Source organism: Rhinolophus sinicus, linkage group LG06, assembly GCF_036562045.2.
Source record: "Rhinolophus sinicus isolate RSC01 linkage group LG06, ASM3656204v1, whole genome shotgun sequence".
NCBI classification, from domain to species: domain Eukaryota; kingdom Metazoa; phylum Chordata; class Mammalia; order Chiroptera; family Rhinolophidae; genus Rhinolophus; species Rhinolophus sinicus.
Genome location: NC_133756.1, coordinates 67,439,858 through 67,460,344, shown reverse-complemented (window position 1 = coordinate 67,460,344; position 20,487 = coordinate 67,439,858). Strand labels below are relative to the sequence as shown.

The following is a 20,487-nucleotide window of genomic DNA, read 5'->3' as shown; positions in this document are numbered from 1 at the left end:
GTGCCTGGTTTCCTCTGGTCTTTGCCCCATGTGCTTTTCCCTTTGCTGATTTCAATTTGTATCCACTTGATGTAACAGATCTTAGCTATTGGTATAAAGGGTCAGACAATTAAATTCACGAACTCATCCTAGAAAAAGTGCTACATACATCATTACTGAATATCACTACGGTCACCTTGAAGGATTCCCCTTGGGAAGCTATGCACTGATGCCAGTGCCTAGTCCACCCTTTAAAGCAATTTTGGAACTCTTTTTCTGGAATGGCCATTAGAGCTGTCGTCATATTACCCTTGATGTTTTGAATGTCATCAAAATGTCTTCCTTTCAATATTTCTTGATCTTCTGGTGAAGAAAGAAATCACTGGGTGCCAGATAAGGTGAGTAGGGAGGGTGTTCCAATGCAGTTATTTGTTTACTGGCTAAAAACTCCCTCACAGACAGTGCTGTGTGAGCTGGTGCATTGTCGTGATGCAAGAGCCATGAATTGTTGGCGAAAAGTTCAGGTCGTCTAACTTTTTCACGCAGCCTTTTCAGCACTTCCAAATAGTAAACTAGGTTAACTGTTTGTCCAGTTAGTGCAAATTCATAATGAATAACCCCTCTGATAGCAAAACAGTTTAACAACATCGTTACAACCAGTTCGCGAACCTAATTGTCAGACCTCGTGTGCTGAGTCCTTGTCACTCCTCCCAGCGACTCATGGAACCGAGGTGCGGGCTGAGGAACCCCTGACTCAGGTGTGTGACCTTATTATTATCTCACTTTAAAGGGTGAGAAAGCTGATTCATGGAGAGGTTAAGTAAGTACGGCATCTTAAGGTCACAAAGAAGGCCCATGCCACAATCAGGGTTTAAACCTAGGGAGGCTGGCCCTAGAGCCCTTGCTTCTAACCTCTATGAAGGCTCTGAAATTACAGTAATAATACCTCCTCCGTTGGGTGATTGCGAGTCAAAGGTATGTTTGTAAGATATGTTTGCTCAGAAAATACTAAGTGCTCAATAAAACTCTATTATTATATCATTATGTACCAGCCCTCTCTCTCTTCCAACTACTAACCAGGAAATCTACCATATATTTCTCACATTCTCAATAATAAGCACAATGTGTCCAAGAAGTTGAAAGATCTATGAGGAGGGAAAAGAGAGGAGGGTGGTATGGAATTCATCATATTATGTTTATTTGTTTTTTTAACAATAAAATCTATTACAATATTTTTTCCTTACAAATGGAGCCTCTATACTTCCTCTTCTCTTTCTGTACCTCTTCTGTGGTCTTCTTAGGTCCAGTTTGGAGGGGCTGGACACTGTAGTGATAGTGATAAAGTCATAAAGCGAGGTGGGTATTTAGAAGCACCAGGGCAGAAGAAGGAGAGGGGTGAGCAGTATGGCTGAGCCCCTTTCATTACGCTAACCATATCTCTTACCACCCACTCTCCAAATGGAAACACATTGTTTTACAACAGAATGTTAGCATTCTGTTTGCTGAAATTATTTCTCAATCACCCTCACACCACCCACTCTCCAAATGGAAACACATTGTTTTACAACAGAATGTCAACATTCTGTTTGGGGAAATTATTTCTCAATCACCCTCACCCCTTCCTACCTTTCAAGCCTTCTAGTTAATGAAAAAATGTCCTGTTTCTTTTCACGGAGGAAACAAAATGACCCCAGCATTCCATAGATCCATTCTTGCACAACCATCAAAGAAAAACAGCTCTTCCTGATGAATGCCTGCTTGCTATATGTCATGCTGTGGCAAGATGCCATGTCGCCCTGGTGCACTGAGATGTCCGAGTTAAGAGTAGAGTTGGCTAAAGCACATTACATCTACATAGTAGAATTTGGAGGGTAAAGGAAGATGTCCTTGATTTAAAATTTCGTCTGCTTCCCACCTACTCCCCCAAGTTCACTTTATTTGAGAAGCAAACTTCTTATTCCACAGTAAGAAATATGACTTAAAAGGTAAAGAGCAGGTGAGTAGTACGTTGGCGTTGCAACAGTTGAAATCAATAAGGCCAAGTTTTTTCCTACAAGCACATTTTGACAAAGTAAAATTGGAAGTAGCCCATGGATAGTAGGCACTCGAAAACAGGATGTCATAATAAATGTCAAAACAAAGAAATGTGACATAGGAAGAAAAAGTGGTGGTGCTGACGGGTCACTTCACGCATGCAGTAGATTTCTCCAGAGGAAATCTTGGCCCTTGGCAGTCGGTACTTCAAAAGCTATAGAGGAGATGTTGAAATAAACAACTACAGCCTCCTATCTTGAAATAAAATGCATTTTAATCTAAGAAAAATCAATATTCTCACACCACAGACATCTATGCTGGCCAGTGATTTACCACAAAGAGTTGCCTAGCCGGTGGATGAATGTCTTAAGCAAATGACTTAGTCAAAAGACCTGTGCGTTAGGTCCAGCTGTGTCATTTGATCCATTGCCTGACTTTATGTAAGTCACCTCATCTATCCCACCTCAGTCTCCACACTTTCATTATCTGTGGAGTTGAGGCTATAATGATATTCCCCAGGACCACTGTGAACATTAAGTAAGTTGATGTGGGCCAATGTGCTGACTGAATTATAAGTTAGTACCTGAAAGTTAGCGATTAATATTTTGATCCAATGACGTTAACGAGCACCAAGAGAAAAATCAAGAATAAAATAAAAACCTAGTTTTTACCACATTGAACATTAAGAAAGGAGGGTTACCTCAAGAGGAGAGCTAAATTATAAATGGAAGGGTGTTGCAATAAACTCACTATATGACTAGTCAAAATAGTAGCATTTCCTCATTGCAGCAGCTTCAATCCCTCCTTCTGGATTTGTCTGGTTAAAATCACACAATGGTCTAAAAAGACAATGGGCATCAATTAAGATTTAGGTCAGAGCCTCCGAAGTAGTTAGTGATTTCGTTTCTAGGATTAAGGATGACAAAATCTTACCGATGGCTGGATAATAACATTCCTTTCTACTGTGATCATCCTACATCAAGGAAATGTTTGAAATTTAGACAGTGTAGTATGATGTGCCTGCTAAAGTTATTATATGGTTGAACTTTTGAAAAACACAGCAGCAGAAATGTGTTTTATCAATCTTTACCGTTGGTAAGAACCTTGGAGAAAGCAAATTTGACTGATCTCCCAACACAGCTCACTCTAAAATGGATCATTGTTCTAAAAGGACTCATCCTGCCAGTTGGGTTCAGATTCATCTGCTTGGAAGCCTCCCTCCCCTCCCCATCATTCAAATGTCTTGTGCTTTCTTTGCAAATGCAATCCACTGTCCTTAGGTTTAGAGTACGCTGCAATTAGCAAGTCTCTCGGCTTCTCTTAGAAGGGACTTCTGTTCAGTGGAAATTTTTGTAATGGTGTCTGTCTGATTTTTAACTCTTCCATGGAGACCAAACTCCCCAGCTCAATCCTTGGGAAATGTGATTCTAAGAGTGAATGATGCCCCTTTGGACCAACTAATTACTATAATTTCTTAAATTTAGCCACTAGCTATTTTGGCACCTTCCACGCAGCACCCCTTGCAAATCAATCCTGCAGAGCTATGAAATATCTGGCCTGTCTGAATGCTCAGAGATTTACAAGGCTGAATCTGGGCTCCCACAAGGACTCTTCAGTATGGTCAGAGCTAGTGAGCAAAAGTCTCAGTGTTTCAGGAACCCAGTTGCATTTACTTTACAGGGCAGAGGTGATAAGGTGTTTGCCAAGGTCACCCAACTCCGTGACCAAGGAAGGGGCTGCTTACAACGTACTGTGGTAACCTAACATTTGCAAGTTGAGACAGAGAGCTGGGGATAGAGGATAACCAGAAATCCAAACAGATGGAGAAAGGCTTTCAACATGAAAGGCAAAACAATGATGATTTACTTAATTTACAAATGAAATAATCATAATTTAATTTATCAACTGTATTTATTCTTGTGATTCCTCATTAGTACAGAAAATCAAGGGTTGGCCATAATTTTTTTTCTGTTTATTAATGAGTCATACTAAGGTAACTGCTATCATACTTGGGTACATTACAAAATCAACACACAGTGAAACAAATAATCCCAGTAGTTTTCCAACTTACAACCCACTTGAAAAAAGTCCTATGCTGGCGAGGACTGTTGGGCTGGTTTCCGGCAGGACCCAGCACACTGTAGACACTCTATAAATATTTGTTGACTGATGACTAATAAGCAGGTTGGTCTACATGATAACAAAGGAAAACGAACTTTAAAAAATCCTCCTTATATTTCATTTTAATATTTGTACCTATGTTCTCCTGTTTATCACGTAGGTATTGTAGTATCATTTTTACTTTCTTTACAGAGGTTGAACTGAACTTAATTGGATCGTTTCATTTATCCTTTTATTTTTCCTTTTCAATTTTCCATGGTCTTTTCTGGAATTCTCTTCTTGTCAAACCCTACTCATTCTTTAGGCCTCTTCTCTTTTATGAAACTTTATCCTCTTTCCTTCTCTTCCTCCTACTAGCTAATATGTATCAAGCACTTAATGTATTGGATAGAGCTTTAGGTACTTTGCCTTATACTGACTCATAGAACTCTCAAAACCATACACTGACTCATAAAACCTTCAAAACCACCAAGTGAGGTAGGACTGTTATTACTTCTTCTGCATATGAGAAACTGAGAAATAGAAAAGTAAAGTAACCTACCTCAAGGGCACAGAGCTGATGGGTGGCAGAGGTGAGATTCAAACCCAGGCAGTTGACTCCAGACTGCCCTCGTAAGAATCTCATCAGTTACTCCAACCCTCTTAGCTCTACCCATTTCCTGAACTCCAATGATCACTTTTTTTCTTTTACAAGGAGAGAGTAAATAATAATCATTTTATTAGAAAATGGACTTACACTGTATGTTCTATAGTACATTTTGCTTTGAATTTAATTCACATCTTCTCATGTCTTTGTGCATAGCTTAGCTTTATTATTTTTGAACAGCAGCACATAGTATTCCAGAGTATGAATTTCCAAATTATAATAAGGACCCTACCAGTGGGCACTTGGATTGTGTTCATATTTTCAGTATCATGTACAACTACATTTCAAATAGCCTCAAAAGAAAGAAACCCATGCTGGGTTGAACTCAAATAGAGTATTGGGCCCAGAAGCTGTTCTATGCTATTAAGAAATCCTAAATTATGCAGAAGAGAGGAAAAAATGGCATAGAAGAGGCCAACACTTCTCTAACTAGGAATTCAAGGTATATTGTTGTTGGGAATGTTAACTGATATATGTGAAAAATCTTTTCCCTATGCAATACTTTGTTTCACTGTGAAATAGACACATTTCGCTGCTAAATCATCCTGGCAGGATCCCAGGAGGGCCAATCACAGGCCTGCTTAGAGTAAAACGGTATATGAAAGTGTTACTGAAGTTTTCTGAGCAAGAAGCCAGCAACATTGTCTCTGAAAAATGCTTAAGCCAAAAATACTCTTTGTTCTGCTATATTAAGCTGAAGTCTGTTTTCAATCAGGCTGTTATTCAAATACTGGAGCAGATCCAAATTTGCTTTCCTGAGGAAAAGTCTGTCTTTGCTACAGATTGTGCAGCCTGAGAAGGTGGGCTTCTCACTTTCACAATGGATTGCCAGGGCTGCTGCCCACTTGTCCAGTGTGCAAGAGGGATGGCTTCCACTTCTGCACTTTCACAGTCTGCACTCTGCCTTTTCTTCCCTTCACAACCTCATACTTTTTGTATCTTTCCTATTCTACAACGACCATCCCAAGCCTCCCCTCCCCTGAGCAGATTTCTTGGCTTAAATTGCTCTTTTTCTCCTGCACAGTAGCACTGCTCTCTAACATTCACTTGGTCATTCACTCATTCATTCATTCATCTATTCAGCAAATATTTTTTGAGTACCTGCTAAATGCCAGAGATACAACAGTGAACAAAAACAAAGTTTTGCACTCACAGAGCTGGCATTCCAGGGAGGGAAACAGACAATAAGTAAATGCACAGGTATTTACTATGTCAGGTCTGGAGATAAGTGCAGGTAATGGAATGGGTGTGTGAGGTGGGAATGTGGCTCTTTTATATAGTCTAATAAAATGCTGACTTCTTCAAGTGTAGGTTATGTGTGTGACACGCCTGTGCCCGTGGCCACGTATAGCACGTACCAGCAAGCTGGCACAAATAATCCCATCATTTTAAGAAAATGGATTCTTAGTTTATAAATCACATGTACTAATGCCTTTATTTCTAATGCCTGCCCTTGCTTCAGACAAAAAGAAGAAAAAAAAAGCAAAACAACACAATGAAAACAGAGGCCAATAAAGTAACTAATTTAAAGCAACCAAAGAAACAAACACCATGGAGCATGCAGTCCTAAATTTTCTCAAATCAGTCCTTCCGAAATCATGACACCTTAATTAAGTGGTTCTTTCATTCATCTTTACATAAAAATAAAGAAATTATGAAAAAGAATAACTATGGACAAAACACTGGTCGTTTTATTTTAAATACATGTTTGTGCAATTTGTTAAGCCTCTCTGCCACTTATAACTGAATTATATGTGCTTTTGGAAGCTGTATAAAGGATAGCATGTTGTGTATAATTGCTGAAATGTGTTACGGTCATCATATAATTTACGTCTGAGGTCCTTTGTCAACCATAAAACCCATGAAGACACAACCTCACTTTGTCCCACTACCATATTTTAAAGAAAAAATGGACTTCATTGGCCCCAGGGCTTCTTGAAGGCATGAAACCTACTGCAAGTGTTTTTACTTCCTTGGACACCGCTCACATATGAGGGTGGGGACTTTGTCTACTTGGCTTCACTACTGACACCTAACACCTAGCACAGTGCCTGGTCCACAGTGGGCCCTTAACAAATGTTGCATAAATAACTACCAACTTATTTTCTGAAAGGAGATATGATATCTGTGGTGGTTAATTTTATGTGTCAACTTGGCCAGGACAAGATACCTGGATATTTGGTGAAGCAGTATTTTCAATGTTGCTGTGAAGTTATATTTAAGCAAAATTAGCATTTAAATCAGTAGATCCTGCATAAAGCAAATTATCCTCCACAGTGTAAATGGGCCTCGTCTAATCAGTGAAGGCCTCAAAAGAAAAAAGACTGACTTCCCGTGAGCTAGAATTCTGCCCTCCGACTCTCTTTGCAGTCAGCTACCACGTCACCTCATCCCTGGCTCTCCAGCCAGGCAGCCTACTCTGCAGATTTTTAACATGCTAGTTTCCATAAATGCACAAGCCAATTCCTTAAAATAAATCTCTCTGTATATGTGTACCTACCGTGTTTCCCCGAACATAAGACCGGGTCTTATATTAATTTTTGCTCCAAAAGATGCATTAGGGCTTATGTTTAGGGGCTGTCATCCTGAACAATCACGCTAGGGCTTGGTTTCTGGTTAGGTCTTATTTTTGGGGAAGCACGGTATGTATACACATCCTGGTGATTCTGTTTCTCTGAGAACCTTGAATAATGCAGTATCTCTTAGCCATGTGCTCTTTCAATGAATAAATAAGTCAATACATCTCATTTACCAAGAATCACACCCATCAAGCCACAGGCATCAAAGCCAGAGCAGTGACACTAGCTATTGGCCTCCATTTCTCTCTCCGGTAGAGGAACAGTGCACATTACCTCCTCACTGTTTCGTTTCTCGTGTGACGCAAAGCACCTGCACATTTTCTCTCGAGAGAAACGGGTGCTAAAGAACAACAATACCCACGAAAGCCATGATGTGATGGTGGTAGGTGAGGCACCGGCTTACCGCTCTGCTCTTAGGGGAAAATACTTCCCATGGTGAACCTGGGGGGCTGATGGTATCACTTCCTCTAAATATTTCCACTCTTCACGAGTGAAGCTGTGGGTGGGGAATTTCAGAGTCATGGAAACTAGATAAAAGGTTACAGAAGGTTCACGAACACTGTACCATTTGATGATTGTGTGGTAGCTAATTAGTCCTTTGTGCTATAAAGAAAAGATAAATCTAAAAATACATCACTGGGAAGCCTCTGGGGGAGCATAGTGTGAAACTGGGTCCTCTTTCAGCGCTAGCGAAGACTGACTGATGAATGCCCATGCGCTCATCTGTGGGGAGGTTGCTTTTGAAAAGTTTTCATCGAGATCCTTCCCCCAAGGGTTTATGTGGTAGAGGAAGTGGACTGAGAGGGTGGAAACTTTCTTTCATGTGCCCGCAAGCAGCACAATTCTTCCTCCCAGAGTGTATTTTATCTGCAGGAGTCAGTTTTATCCCTTCCTTGCCTCTATTTAAGGCCCCTTCCCTCCTTTCATGTCTTTTCCCTTTTCAATCTCAGGTCCCTAATTCATTCACCTCTTATCTCCAGTTAAAACGTGTTTCTAACATAAGACAAAGCTTCATGCCTGTGCTGGTAATATTTTGTGCCTCAGAGAGAGAGAAATGTGGGGCGCATTGTGCCTTCCTGAAATTATACTCTGAGCCTTTATCTTTGGCAATTACCTACCACTGTCAATTGATAGAAATGATAAATGGATAGTCAGATGTTTACACAATACAATGTTATACAGCTGTGAAAATGAGACATCAGCACCTGTTTGCATCGACATGGATAACTCTCAAAAACAATGTTGAGCCAGAAAGCCAGTTATGAAGAATAAATATGGTATGATGACGTTTGTTAAAAGTTCCCCAACAGGCAAAATTAAACTGCATATGCATAAGTTATGTACAGATTACTTTATCTGTATATATATAAATTGCATATACACGTATGCATATATGTATACATCTAGACATGTGAGGCGAATCTAAAAAGAGAAGTTGGGGAATGTGATTAACAAGGCTTAAGACTGCAGTTCTCTTTATGTGGTAGGCGATGGGAGGAGATGAACACAGTTGCTTAGGGGCCTGTGGCTTCAAGGTTTGGTAAGGTGGTGAGTAGGTAAACATGTACTTGTTTTATTATTTCTATTATTATTTAGAATATACACACACCGTATACATACTTCTTTGAAGTATGAAATGTTTCGCCATATTTTAAAAATTTTCTAAAGTGGAATTTACCTGGATTATTAGCCCTCATTTTTCACCTTCGTTGGAAAGTGAAGAGAGGGGCTTAGGGAAGAACAGGTGCTTCCAGAAATTAGAGAGAAAGTTCATTGAGTTATAGACTTCTGTTAACCAAAGCTCTATCTGAAGTGAAGGAGAAAAGGAATGTGGACGCATTGACACGTCCACCTGTCACCCTATTCAGCATTGCTTTCAATCCCCAGGACTCTTCCTTAGGGCTGGAACTACCATATAATGGAGACTTGTCATGTGTCAATTTTGAGTCATCTATACCATGGATATTTGGGAGCCAGTGTGGGAAGCAAAGTTGTTTATTTGACCAAAAATAGCCTGCAGCAAACAAGGGCAGCTTAAACACCCCCTGGCTAGGAGGCCATGCCATTCCTGGCCCTGCGACTCACACTGGGTGGCCACTGGGTGAGACACAGCTGTGACCCCACAGCACTCGTTAGAGTAAGACACAGCCGTGGCCCGCACGCCCACCGTGCTCATGGGGTAACACACAGCCTGCCCTCACACACCGCGGGGGAGCTCTTCCCGGGCTTCTCTCACTCAAGTCGCACCTGCCCATGTTTGCCATATCAGGTGTGCAGCCAGTACAATTAGTAACATACGTTTTTCTTTACATTGATTCACCTGTTTTTACTTAAAGACATTTATATTTAAAAAAGAAACCACATAAAACCACTTTTATACCACTCCTGCAAATAAGAAACCAGTGCCATTGTGGTTCATAGAAGATAATCATGAAATACAAATGCAGAAAAACAAAAACCATGTTATTAAATTTTAGCTAGCTACCATTTCCTGGTGATGGCCCATAGCCCCAGGTCCACTTTCTCTTTGTTAAAAAGGTAAATGACCAATAGTTAGAGGATGTTAAGATCAGGCCCAAATCAGAGGAACAAAAAAGTGAAAATGGAAATTTTCTTTCTATGACAAAGTCCAGTGACTCAGTGTGATTTAATATCACATTTGTATGTCATGTATCATGTAAAATTATCATATTGTGCCCCACATTTTGGAAATTTTGATCAAATGAGTTGCAGGGAGACAGATAAGCAGAAGGAAAGTGAAGGGGGTGTATAGTAGGATGTGTTTTCATGGGGTGCAGTTTTGTGCAGCACATGTTGAGTTTAAAGGAGCTTTCCCTGTGACAGCACCTGGGCCCTTTCTCCCGCCTGGTCTCAGAAGCAGATGAGGAGACCCTCATATGGCCTCTGAATAGATATATGGAATATCAAAACACAGACATCCAAGGTCAAATGGAGGTGATGACTGGGGAATGAAGGATGAAACAACTTGAATATCCACAACATGGGTAGCAGGTGGTCTCAGCTTGAGTCCCCCAGAAGCGGACTTTGACCCAGGATTTAAGTGCATGTAGTTTAAGACGTGATCCCAGGAGTTAGGAAGGAGCGAGGGGAGTGAACAGGGAAGGAGGGAAACCATAAAGGGCACATTAGCAAGCCAGCTACCACTGTGAGCAACTGGAGCTTAAGCCCACGTGGAAACTTTGGGAAAAGGCAGAGACATGTCTTAGAGTTATTCCACTCAGGCCTGACGGAGGCGGGTTATTCATAGCGTATTGGAGAGTTAATTCCTGGGTATTTTCATTTGTCTTTGGCCAATAATAGTGGCCCTACCGGGCTTGGAGAAAGCTCCGAGGTCCTGAAATAAAGATTGTGGCTGGTAGAAATCAGCCCAGTCCTGATGAAGCCTGCAGGCTGTATGTAGGACACTGACTGCCTCTACTACAACCCTTCTCTGCTGGACACTTACAAATTTTGCTATCACGTTTAATCCTTACCACAGCACTTCAAGATAGCTATTTCCCTTATTTACACACAGAGGAAGAAGCAGCAGGAGTTATATCATTTGATCAAAGTCATACAGCCTATATTCTTTTTCACCTCTGGTTACACCTTCCTGGTCTTATCCTTTATTTTTTTTTCATTCAGGTGAAATTCACATAACATAAATTACCCATTTTAAAGAGAACAAGTCCATGACATTCAATATATTCACAATGCTGTGCGATCACCACCTCTGTTTGGTTCCAAAACATTTTTATTACCCCAAAAGGAAGCGCCATACCTATTAAGCAGATGCTCTCCATTTCCCACTATCATAGCCTCTGGTAACCACCAATCTGCATTCTGTCCATATTGACTTACCTATTCTGGATAGTTCATATAAATGGAATCATATATTTCTTGTGCCAGGCTTCTTGCACTTAGCACAATGTTTTTGAGATTTATTCATGTTTTAGCAAGTATCTGTACTTTATTCTTTTCTGTGGCTGAATACGTGTAATATTTTATTATATGAAAACACCACAATTTGTGTTTCCATTCACCTGCTGATGGGCATTTAAACTACTTCCACGTTTTGGCTGTTGTGAAAAGTGCTACAATGAAAATGTGTGTACATGTGCTTATTTGGGTCCTGTTTTCAATTGTTTTGGTTATACAACTAGGAGTTGCTGAGTCACATGGTTTTTTGTTTAACTTTTTAAAACCATCCTAGTCTTCTTGGAGAGCTTATTCTCCTGTACCTCTATTTAGATGTTAGAGTTTCTTGAGGTTCAATCTGGGATTCAGGGAGGTTTCCGTAAGGAAGGTAGAAATGAGAACTGAAAAATGCCGAAGTTATCCTTCTTTTTTCTCACTTGTTAGTCTCTTAAGTAGAGTCATCCACTGCGTAATGATGTTTTAGTCAATGACAGACTGCATGTTCCATAGATTATAACGGAGCTGAAAAATTCCTATCACCTAGTGACATTGTAGCTGTGGTGACATCTTACAAAACGCATCACACACGTGTTTGTGGTGGTGCTTGTGTAAACAAACATACTGCACTGCCAGTAACATGAAAGTTTAGCACATGCAATTATGTACAGTACATAATACTCGACAATGAGGATAAACGGCTATGGTCCTGGTTTATATATTTGCTATATTATACTTTTACTTGTTATTTTAGAGTGTGCTCGTCCCACTTACAAAAAAAGTTTGCTGTAGAACACAAACAGTATGCTGTGATACACTTGCGCAGTTTTATACATCTGGTGTTTACTCTGTCCCTTGATTGCATCATTTTCTCTTGTGCTTTATTTAATCTCATGTTATTTTGTTCATCATGACCCTTAAGTGTTTAAACAATGACAAAATTGCCTAACGACACGTTTCTTAGAACATATCCATCACTGAGCGACACATGACCGTATGTATCATCTCTACTCATGGCTTCAATTACCATCTGAATGCCAAGGATCTCCAGACCTCTGCGCTGAGGTCTAGATGTTGGTCAGCACCACCTCTTTGGCTGATACATGTCTTTGGACATCTGCTAGGCCCTCCAAAATCATCAATTTCAGAACTGACCTAACCCCAGGCTGGGTCTCCACCAACTTTCCAGTCCCTGTGATGGGCAAGCAGCGTCAACATCCATTGGGATGCCCAAACCAGGAAACTGAGGGTCATCTTTGACACTTTGCACTCTCTTTCCTTTCTGGTTCTCCACCAAGCCCTGTTGATTTTCCTTTCTAATTGACTAATTCTATCTCCACTGCCACCAGTCTTGTCTTGTCTGTACTCCCATAGATACCCTCATTTGGCTGACTTCATTAACCTTCTACATGGTCTTCCTGTCTATAGGTGTGGTCCCCTCCCATCCATTCTCCACATGGTACCAAAAGGATTCCTGAAATATGCAGATCAGATCACAAGACCCCTGGCTTCTCCACACTTTTAGAATAAGCAGCATGTTTAATGCTGTCCCCATAGGCAGCTTTGGGCTCACCTTGAGCTACTCCTCTCTCCCCTCTGGCCACATTGGCCTTAATTGTGCTGGGCACTCTGCCACCTTCCACCTCAGGGCGTGGGGCTGTGAACTGTTCCCTCTGTCTGGAGTGTAACCTAGTCCTTCACCTTATGAACTCCTATGCTTTTTTCAGTTCTCATTTCCGCCTTCATTAGGAAACCTCCCTGACTCCCAATGAGATCAGGTTCCCCCACAGTATGTTCAGGTTCTCATCACTGTGTACTTATTAATGCCTGCCTCTCCTCTGGACTGAACTTTTTGGGGGGACAGGACAGCGTCAATTTTGCTTCAACTTATGTAAGTTTTGACTTAAAAGTGACTTCCACACCGTACATACTCACTAGGTATTTGCTAAATTAATTAAGTAATTAACAAGAAACAGTGGAGCTCTAACTCAAAACTGATTTCATATCCTTCCCTTTCCACCGCTCCACTTTGCCCTATCCTTAGAACAGGAATGTCCTTGAAAATAACCCAACATGGGAGGAAACAGAAACAGGGAGGAAAACTGCTTGGCTGGTTCCCAGGGTTCTGTTATGGACATTGTTCTTCACACCCATCTGGGTGGGACACCAGCTTGTGGGGGAAAGGAGGGGCTCCTCAAGCAGGAGTTTGACAGACTGGAGCACCCACTCTCACCTCTCATCACTAGCACAGGGAAAAGACTGCTCTCCCTTCTCCACGCGGCTTTAGACAACATACAGTTGTCCCTCCTTATCCACGGGAGATAATGTTCCAAGACCCCCTGTGGACACCTGAAATCACGGATAGTACCAAACTTTATATGTACTATGTTTTTTCCGATGCATACCTACCTATGATACAGTTTAATTTATAAATTAGGCACAGTAAGAGATCAACCATAACTAATAATAAAATAGAACAATGATAAAACTCCCCTTTTCACCTAAAAGGAAGCACTTTATGGCTTCTCGTTGGCATATCCGAATTGCCTGCATTACTACTCTTGTGCTTTGGAGCCATTATTAAGTCAAATAAGGTTTCCTGAACACACGTACCATATATTGAGACAGTAGCTGTTATAACTGAGAAGGCTATTAAGTGACTAACAGACAGGAAGCATGTACAGTGTGGATGCATTGGACAAGGGATGATTTGTGTCCTGGGTACGACAGGGTGAGATTTAATCCTGCTACTTAGAATGGCCCATGATTGAAAACGTATGGATTGTTTATTCTTGGGATTTCACATTTAATATTTTTGGACCATTGTTGGTGGCAGGTAACTGAAACTGTGGAAAGTGAAACTGTGGATGGGGGTTACTACTGTATGACCCTTTTAGAAAGGCTCTCCCCCTTTGAAGTTGTATGTGTTCTTCATATTGAAGTAATTTCAACAAGATAAAAAGGTGGCCTCAAATCCTTTGCGGAAGGAAGGCAACTGAATGAATGAACGAGTAGTAAATGAATTAATAAATATAGAGAAAGGTATGGATGAAGTTTTGGTGTGCCCCGTGGTGACAGGTAGAACACAGTGTAATTTGTCCCCAACCCCTTAGAGAGGATACAAATGACCAGGGCTCTACAGATGGGGACACACACTGAGTTCAGTTCTCAATCACCATATCTTGCCCTCAGGAGTCATTCCCTGAGAGGCTGACAATGGCATTATAAATGACTCTTGCCCATCATAAGCTGTAAGTGACAGCCTGCAATCTAGAGTACTGAAATAATTTAAGAAAAGTAAGAGCTCAAGGTTTTCACAGGTAAGATCTCTGAGGACTGTAGGAAGAGGGAGGAGCCATCTACGTTACACACCAGGAAGCACCTACCCAGGATGATTTTGAAAAATAGAATCATGTAGGTTTTAAATTGCATGAAAGCCAGTGCCTCCAGGTCAACTTATAGGAGACCTGGAATCACTATTTCCTCCTTTGGTGCATGTTGAGTTCCTTCCACCTCCAGTTAAAGGGTGTTAACAGTGGGGAATACCACCAGAAGTCTGACACCAACTCAGGAAGTCAGTCTGAGTGAGTCTCCCCTCCCTTCTCCCCTCAAGCCACAGCAAGTGTCTGAGAACTCACCCCAAGTTGAATCACTGGTGGGTCATCCGGTCTCCCCTCTGTCTGGGCAGGCGGGCAGGAGGCAGCAGCTCAGTCTTGCCTTATGATTACGCTTCTCTCTTGCTGCCCCCACCAGACTTGCTTGTAAAGGCAGCTGCAAGCATTTCCTACCGAGCAACCACACACGTAGAATGTGAGTGACAGGAGTATGTGTATGTTTTTCCTTCCGGTTGCTGTGAACTGATGTTGTCTCAGCTCATTTCCTCTCTGTACCTCTTCTTTTTTTCTCTGTCAGAGCTTCCGATACACTGTGTACGACTTGTAGTTTAGGGTCAGGTAAGAAATCTAGTTTTAATCTGTACCATTTACTATTTTGAGAAAGACAGATGAGCTTTAAGTTATTGCAATACAATTCTGTGGAATGTACTTTGCAAGTGGCATAAGCTCTTTTCTAGGCTGCATTGAGGCAAAAATTAGGCTATTTTAAGGCCAACCAAATTGGGATTTTGTGGTTTTATGGACTCAATACATTCCGGAGTTCCACTATAAATTGACACAAGACATCCTTTCATTTTACAAGTATTTTTTGAACCTGTACACTGTGGTAGGCACACTGCACTGCTAGGGAAACAGTAGAAATTCTCCTTGTTGCAATGTGGTATGGAAGCCTATGTGAGTATGTGAAAAGGAATTTGAGAGTCACTTAATCCCAAACCCTGTGTCTTCTTCTGGCTGTACTTTTGAGTAGCAGACAAGTGGATATGCTCTGAGGCTAACCACCCTGGTTTGAATTACATGCAATCTTTAAACATTTTTGACCTTTCTGTGCCTTGGCGTCTTCATCTGCAAAAGGGGAATAAATCGCAGGGTTGTCGTGAGAATTAGATGAGTTAGCACTCAAAGAGCACCTGGCACCAATAAATAAGTAAGCAGTACATAAGTATTTGCTATTATTATTAGTGGCAAATGGTATCATGATAAGCTCAGTCCTTTGCTTTTCTTCCTTCTTTTCCCCACTTCCCACCCCTTGCTGGTACCTAAGAAATAACTCGGGAACAAGGAAAGTTGAGGAAAGATGGAGATGGCTTGAGCAGTTGATGCTCCCAAAGTGATCCAGTGGTTCCTGATGCTCCCGCTCCTTCCTACAAGAAAAGGGTTGTCTTTGGTCCTCCCCTCCCCTTTACACTCTGCTCATGTTGTATGTTAGGCTCTTGTGACTTCTGTTATGTTGGTGCTTTTCTTTGTTTAATTTGCAGTAAGATTTCTCTGAAATTCAGATCCATGTCATTTATTTTAAAATGGTGAGCTGACCTACATCATGCTAAGAACACTCTGCCCATAAGCAGATGCCACATTTAAACAAAGAAGCAAACACTCAGTTCAATACTTTGTGCGATTGGAACTTATAAATACAATGAGGTGTGATCAAAAACTACGGTGAAAGTTTAAATTTAAAAAAAAAATTATTACAGTAAAAGACACATTGCCATTAATCCCCCTCAAAATACTCTCCCTTGCTCTGAACACATTTATCCCATCATTCTTGCCACTGTCTGAAGCAGTTGTGGACGTCTTCTTTTGTGAGTCTCTTTAGTTGCACTGTCATGGCTGCCTCGATGTCCTAAATCATTTTGACTTTGGGGAAGAGCCAGAAGTCGCACAGTGCCAGATCTGGTGAATAAAGTGGATGAGGACACACTTTAATGTTTTTATTTGATAGAAACTACTGTTACCAGCGATGTGTGACACGGAGCCTTTTCGTTGTGATCACAAAATACAGTGAATGCTGCTGCCGAGTGCTGACCAACGGAAAGGCAGGGATCTTCAATAAGGGAAGTGGTGTGTTGAACCTTAGTAACAGTGTGTGACCAGTTTCAGCTTGTTTGGTGCAGTCAGTCAGATGTGAGCTACGGTTGAGAGAAGGTGTTTTAAAGTGTGCCATAAATCATCCTCCATAAAGACAACACTTTGTGTCATACATTGCTTCTGTTTTACTGCAATTTCTGTCAAGCAAAAACATTATGGTGTGTCCTCATCCACCTTATTCATGGGATCTGGCACTGTGTGACTTCTGGCTCTTTCCCAAAATCAAAATGATTCAGGACATTGAGGCAGCCATGACAGCAGAACTAAAGACACTCACAAAAGAGGACTTCCAGAATTGCTTTAGAAACTGGCAAGAACATTAGGATAAGTGTTTTCTAAGCAAGGGGGAATATTTTGAGGGGGATTAATGGCAATGTGTCTTTTACTGTAATAATTTTTTAAAATTTAAACATTGTATTGTTTGATCACACCTCATACATCAATAACAAAAAAATTTATGTTAATCATCATTTGTATATTGCATCAAGTGTAGTTAGCAATATTCATGGTAAAAATATCATCAAAGTTCTTTCTTTATTTATGTTTCTCTCTTAAAAAAGCAGTCTTGAGTACATGTTATGTATCAAGAACTGTTCCAGGTTTAGGGTAGAATTATCCTTTTCCCAAGTTTTTATTTTATAGTGCTGTATATTCATAATAAATTGACAGAGGAAAAAGAGTAATATAGATAATACATATTTTTTTTCAAAATGTCCCCCTATTAATTTTCCATTATACCACCAAATCAGCTAGGTATTATGTTCTTCATTAGATGTTTAAGTAGTATACATTTAAATGTGTCAATTATAGAAAAAATAATTTACATTGATGTAGTATAACTCAAAGATTAATGCCATCAAGTTCTCTCCAGAAGTCAATAACACTTTAGATATACCAAAAAAAAAAAGCTAAATTTTGCTTTACTTAAATAAAGTACTTCAGTTTGGCAACTTGATTATTCTTAGCTCTGTTCTTTCATTTACACCCTAATGGCTTTGTTTCCCACTTTGAGCTGCCTGGATCTTCCACTATTGAGTTCTTCAGAAAGGGGAGGGCACATCTGCAGGGCAAACTAAGGAGCACAGACTTTGTCCAAGAACAGATCAGACTTGTTTTAGAAAAACAAGTTAAATATTTTTCTCACTTGGAAAAATGGAGCCTTTTTTATGGTTGTTTTCCTACTTACAGTCTTAGATTATTTTCTTCTCTCTCTCTTTCTCTTTTTGGTTTGCTTTATTATTTTAATGAGTGGCAGGTTATGCCATGTGTCAAGATTTTGAAAAACCACAGATGGTTCTGACAAAAAAACAAACAGCTGTAATTTCTAATCACTCTATCCAATGAAAGCTGTGTTTACATTTCCATCTTTATTTAAACAGTTTTCTTGACTGCTTTAATTAGCTTCTTCATGCCATCTCAGTTAGCTGGAATCTCGGTTAGCACCACAGAATAGTTTATAACTACCTGTTAAGCAGTAGCCAAACCCCAGGCAACTGTTTTGAATTTGTCATGAATGTTTGGTCCAAGAAGTGACTGCTACATGGAGTGGAGGCCGAGGGGTGGAAAAGGGAGGACAATTTGAGAAGATGAAAATGTTGAAAAATCTGTGGCCATGTTGTGTGCTCGCGCGCGCGCGTGTGTGTGTGTGTGTGTTTGTGTGTGTGTTTGTCCATGTGTAGTTTTGATTCCATTTGTTTGACTCATTTACATCCATGATTGAAGACAGTATTAGCCACAGGGAGTCAGCTGCCCACTGAGGAATTTAAATGAATATGCTCAGGAGTTGGTTTGGCAAGTTTTGAGAGCAAAGTTGTCTAGTATTATAACATATGCCTCATCCCTACTCAGGAATGGGAGTTGGTTTTGTGGTTTTCATTTTTAGATGAAGAAATCAGAGCTCAAAAAATCCAGTTCATCTGTCCATTAAGTAACTGTTGTGTACCTGCAAACTCCCCTGGGCTTTCCTGTGCATTTTTGATACATCAGTCCACAAGACACAGGACCTGCTCTCAAGAAACTCATAGCATAGCGGGGAGATAATCTAGTGAGATGACTATTCCCATTAATTGGTTCACTCATGATATTAAAAACATTTACCGAACAAGTGCTATGAGAAATAAAAAATGAGTGAGAATTAGCTCTGTCCCTAAGAGAAATTACAGTCTAATAGGCATGGCAAACTGAAACTCTCCACCTTCTTCTTCTTGTCTCTTGCCCCTTACAACCCTCCCTTTCTCTCTCTCATAAACAGAGCATTTTTGTCTTCTGCCTCTTCTCTTCTCCCAATCCATCAGCCAAGTCTTGGAGTCTAGCATCCTTATATTGCCAGAACCCCAAGACCAGCTATTTCAGCAATACATTAAAGTTGATTTCCTTTTTCTTGTTCTCCTGGGTGTTCACCCATTTGCAGCCCTAGAAGAAAGCTCAATCTACTTTCACTCACACTCTTGAGCTACCCAGACTCACTGGGGGAAAGTCAACAAAGGCCAATTTGTTTCCTTGCAAATTCTCCCAAAAATAACCTCAGCTGAGGCCCTGCTGCTGCTCAGGAATCTTCCTACTCACCTCCCACTAACTATCTGTCAAATTTTCTTTCCAGACTTCTCTTAAACTCTCTGGAAGCTCGGAGTCTAGCACTCACCTCATGTCACGCCGGTGGTCAGAGCTGCTGATGTGAACTCCATAAGCATCCCTCATGGTTTCTGCAGAACTTCACTGTTCCATCCATCCTGTTCCTCATTCTGTGCTCATCTGTCAGTCTTGTGAATTAGTTTCAAGTATTATTACTTGATCAATAATAATCGTAATAGCTACTATTTTTGATGTTTAGCATTAGGAGGTAAATGACATTTGCAAAGATGAAACCATTCTTCTAGCTCACCAAACAGCTGTTTGAAGAAACTTGAGCACATAGAAGAGTGAAAGGAACAAAGACTGAATGATTTTTAAGACAGAACTAATGGCAAATTTAACAGATTCTGATTAATTGGAAGCATTCGTTGCATTTAGACATCTGGCAAGCACCAAGCACTGATTTCTTCATTATTTCTGTCCTATTCACGTATTTCTGTACTGTGTGATAACCATCTTTGACTTCTGAAAAAAAAAAGTGGGAAAATCTTGTTGGTGCTGACTTTTCCATAATTTTTTAAATAAATTTTTTAAATCTACAAGTAATCAATTTGCATTGTAAATAATTAACATTGCAGGTAAAACTAAAGTGCCTGTTGACCATGAGCTCTAATTTCAGTTTCCTCGAGTGCTTTGCCCACAGTGAATCCCTGCTATCTGTTTGGGATGTATTCTTCCAAGCCATTTCCTGGGCATTGCGATAGTTATATGGAATCACCGCCAATTTGCAACGGTGCACATGCACAGTCACACCCTCGAGCGTGCATGTGTCTGTGAACGGAACACGAGACCGAAACCATCATATTGTACTTGGTTTCTGAGGGAACTACTGTTCTGGTTTCACATGAAATAGCAATTTGAAAACAACATCTATTCATGAGAATATAAAAAATAAAACTACATCGCTCCTTTCCATGGTTGAAGAGGTTAGACTCCTCAGTTTGTCTGACTTTTCTAAATATATAAAATGTGGATTTACATCCAACTGATTTGCCTCTGAGGAGAGTCTCCCAAATCAAAGACCACAGATCTATTAGCCGTTTGACAAAACAGTTTTTCTGGGTTTTCCTTTATGCCTACAAATCACTTAACCGGAAAG

General features: G+C 40.5%; 1 protein-coding gene across 1 annotated transcript in view; it reads right to left on the bottom strand.

The window, feature by feature from the left end:
* Positions 1-15,069, bottom strand: part of NEDD9 (neural precursor cell expressed, developmentally down-regulated 9) — a 176,694-nt gene extending 161,625 nt beyond the window's left edge. The window contains exon 1 of the mRNA XM_074335230.1: positions 14,913-15,069. The gene's annotated coding sequence lies outside the window, so the exon portion shown is untranslated. The remainder of the gene's footprint in view (positions 1-14,912) is intronic.
* Between the last annotated feature and the right edge of the window lie 5,418 nt (positions 15,070-20,487).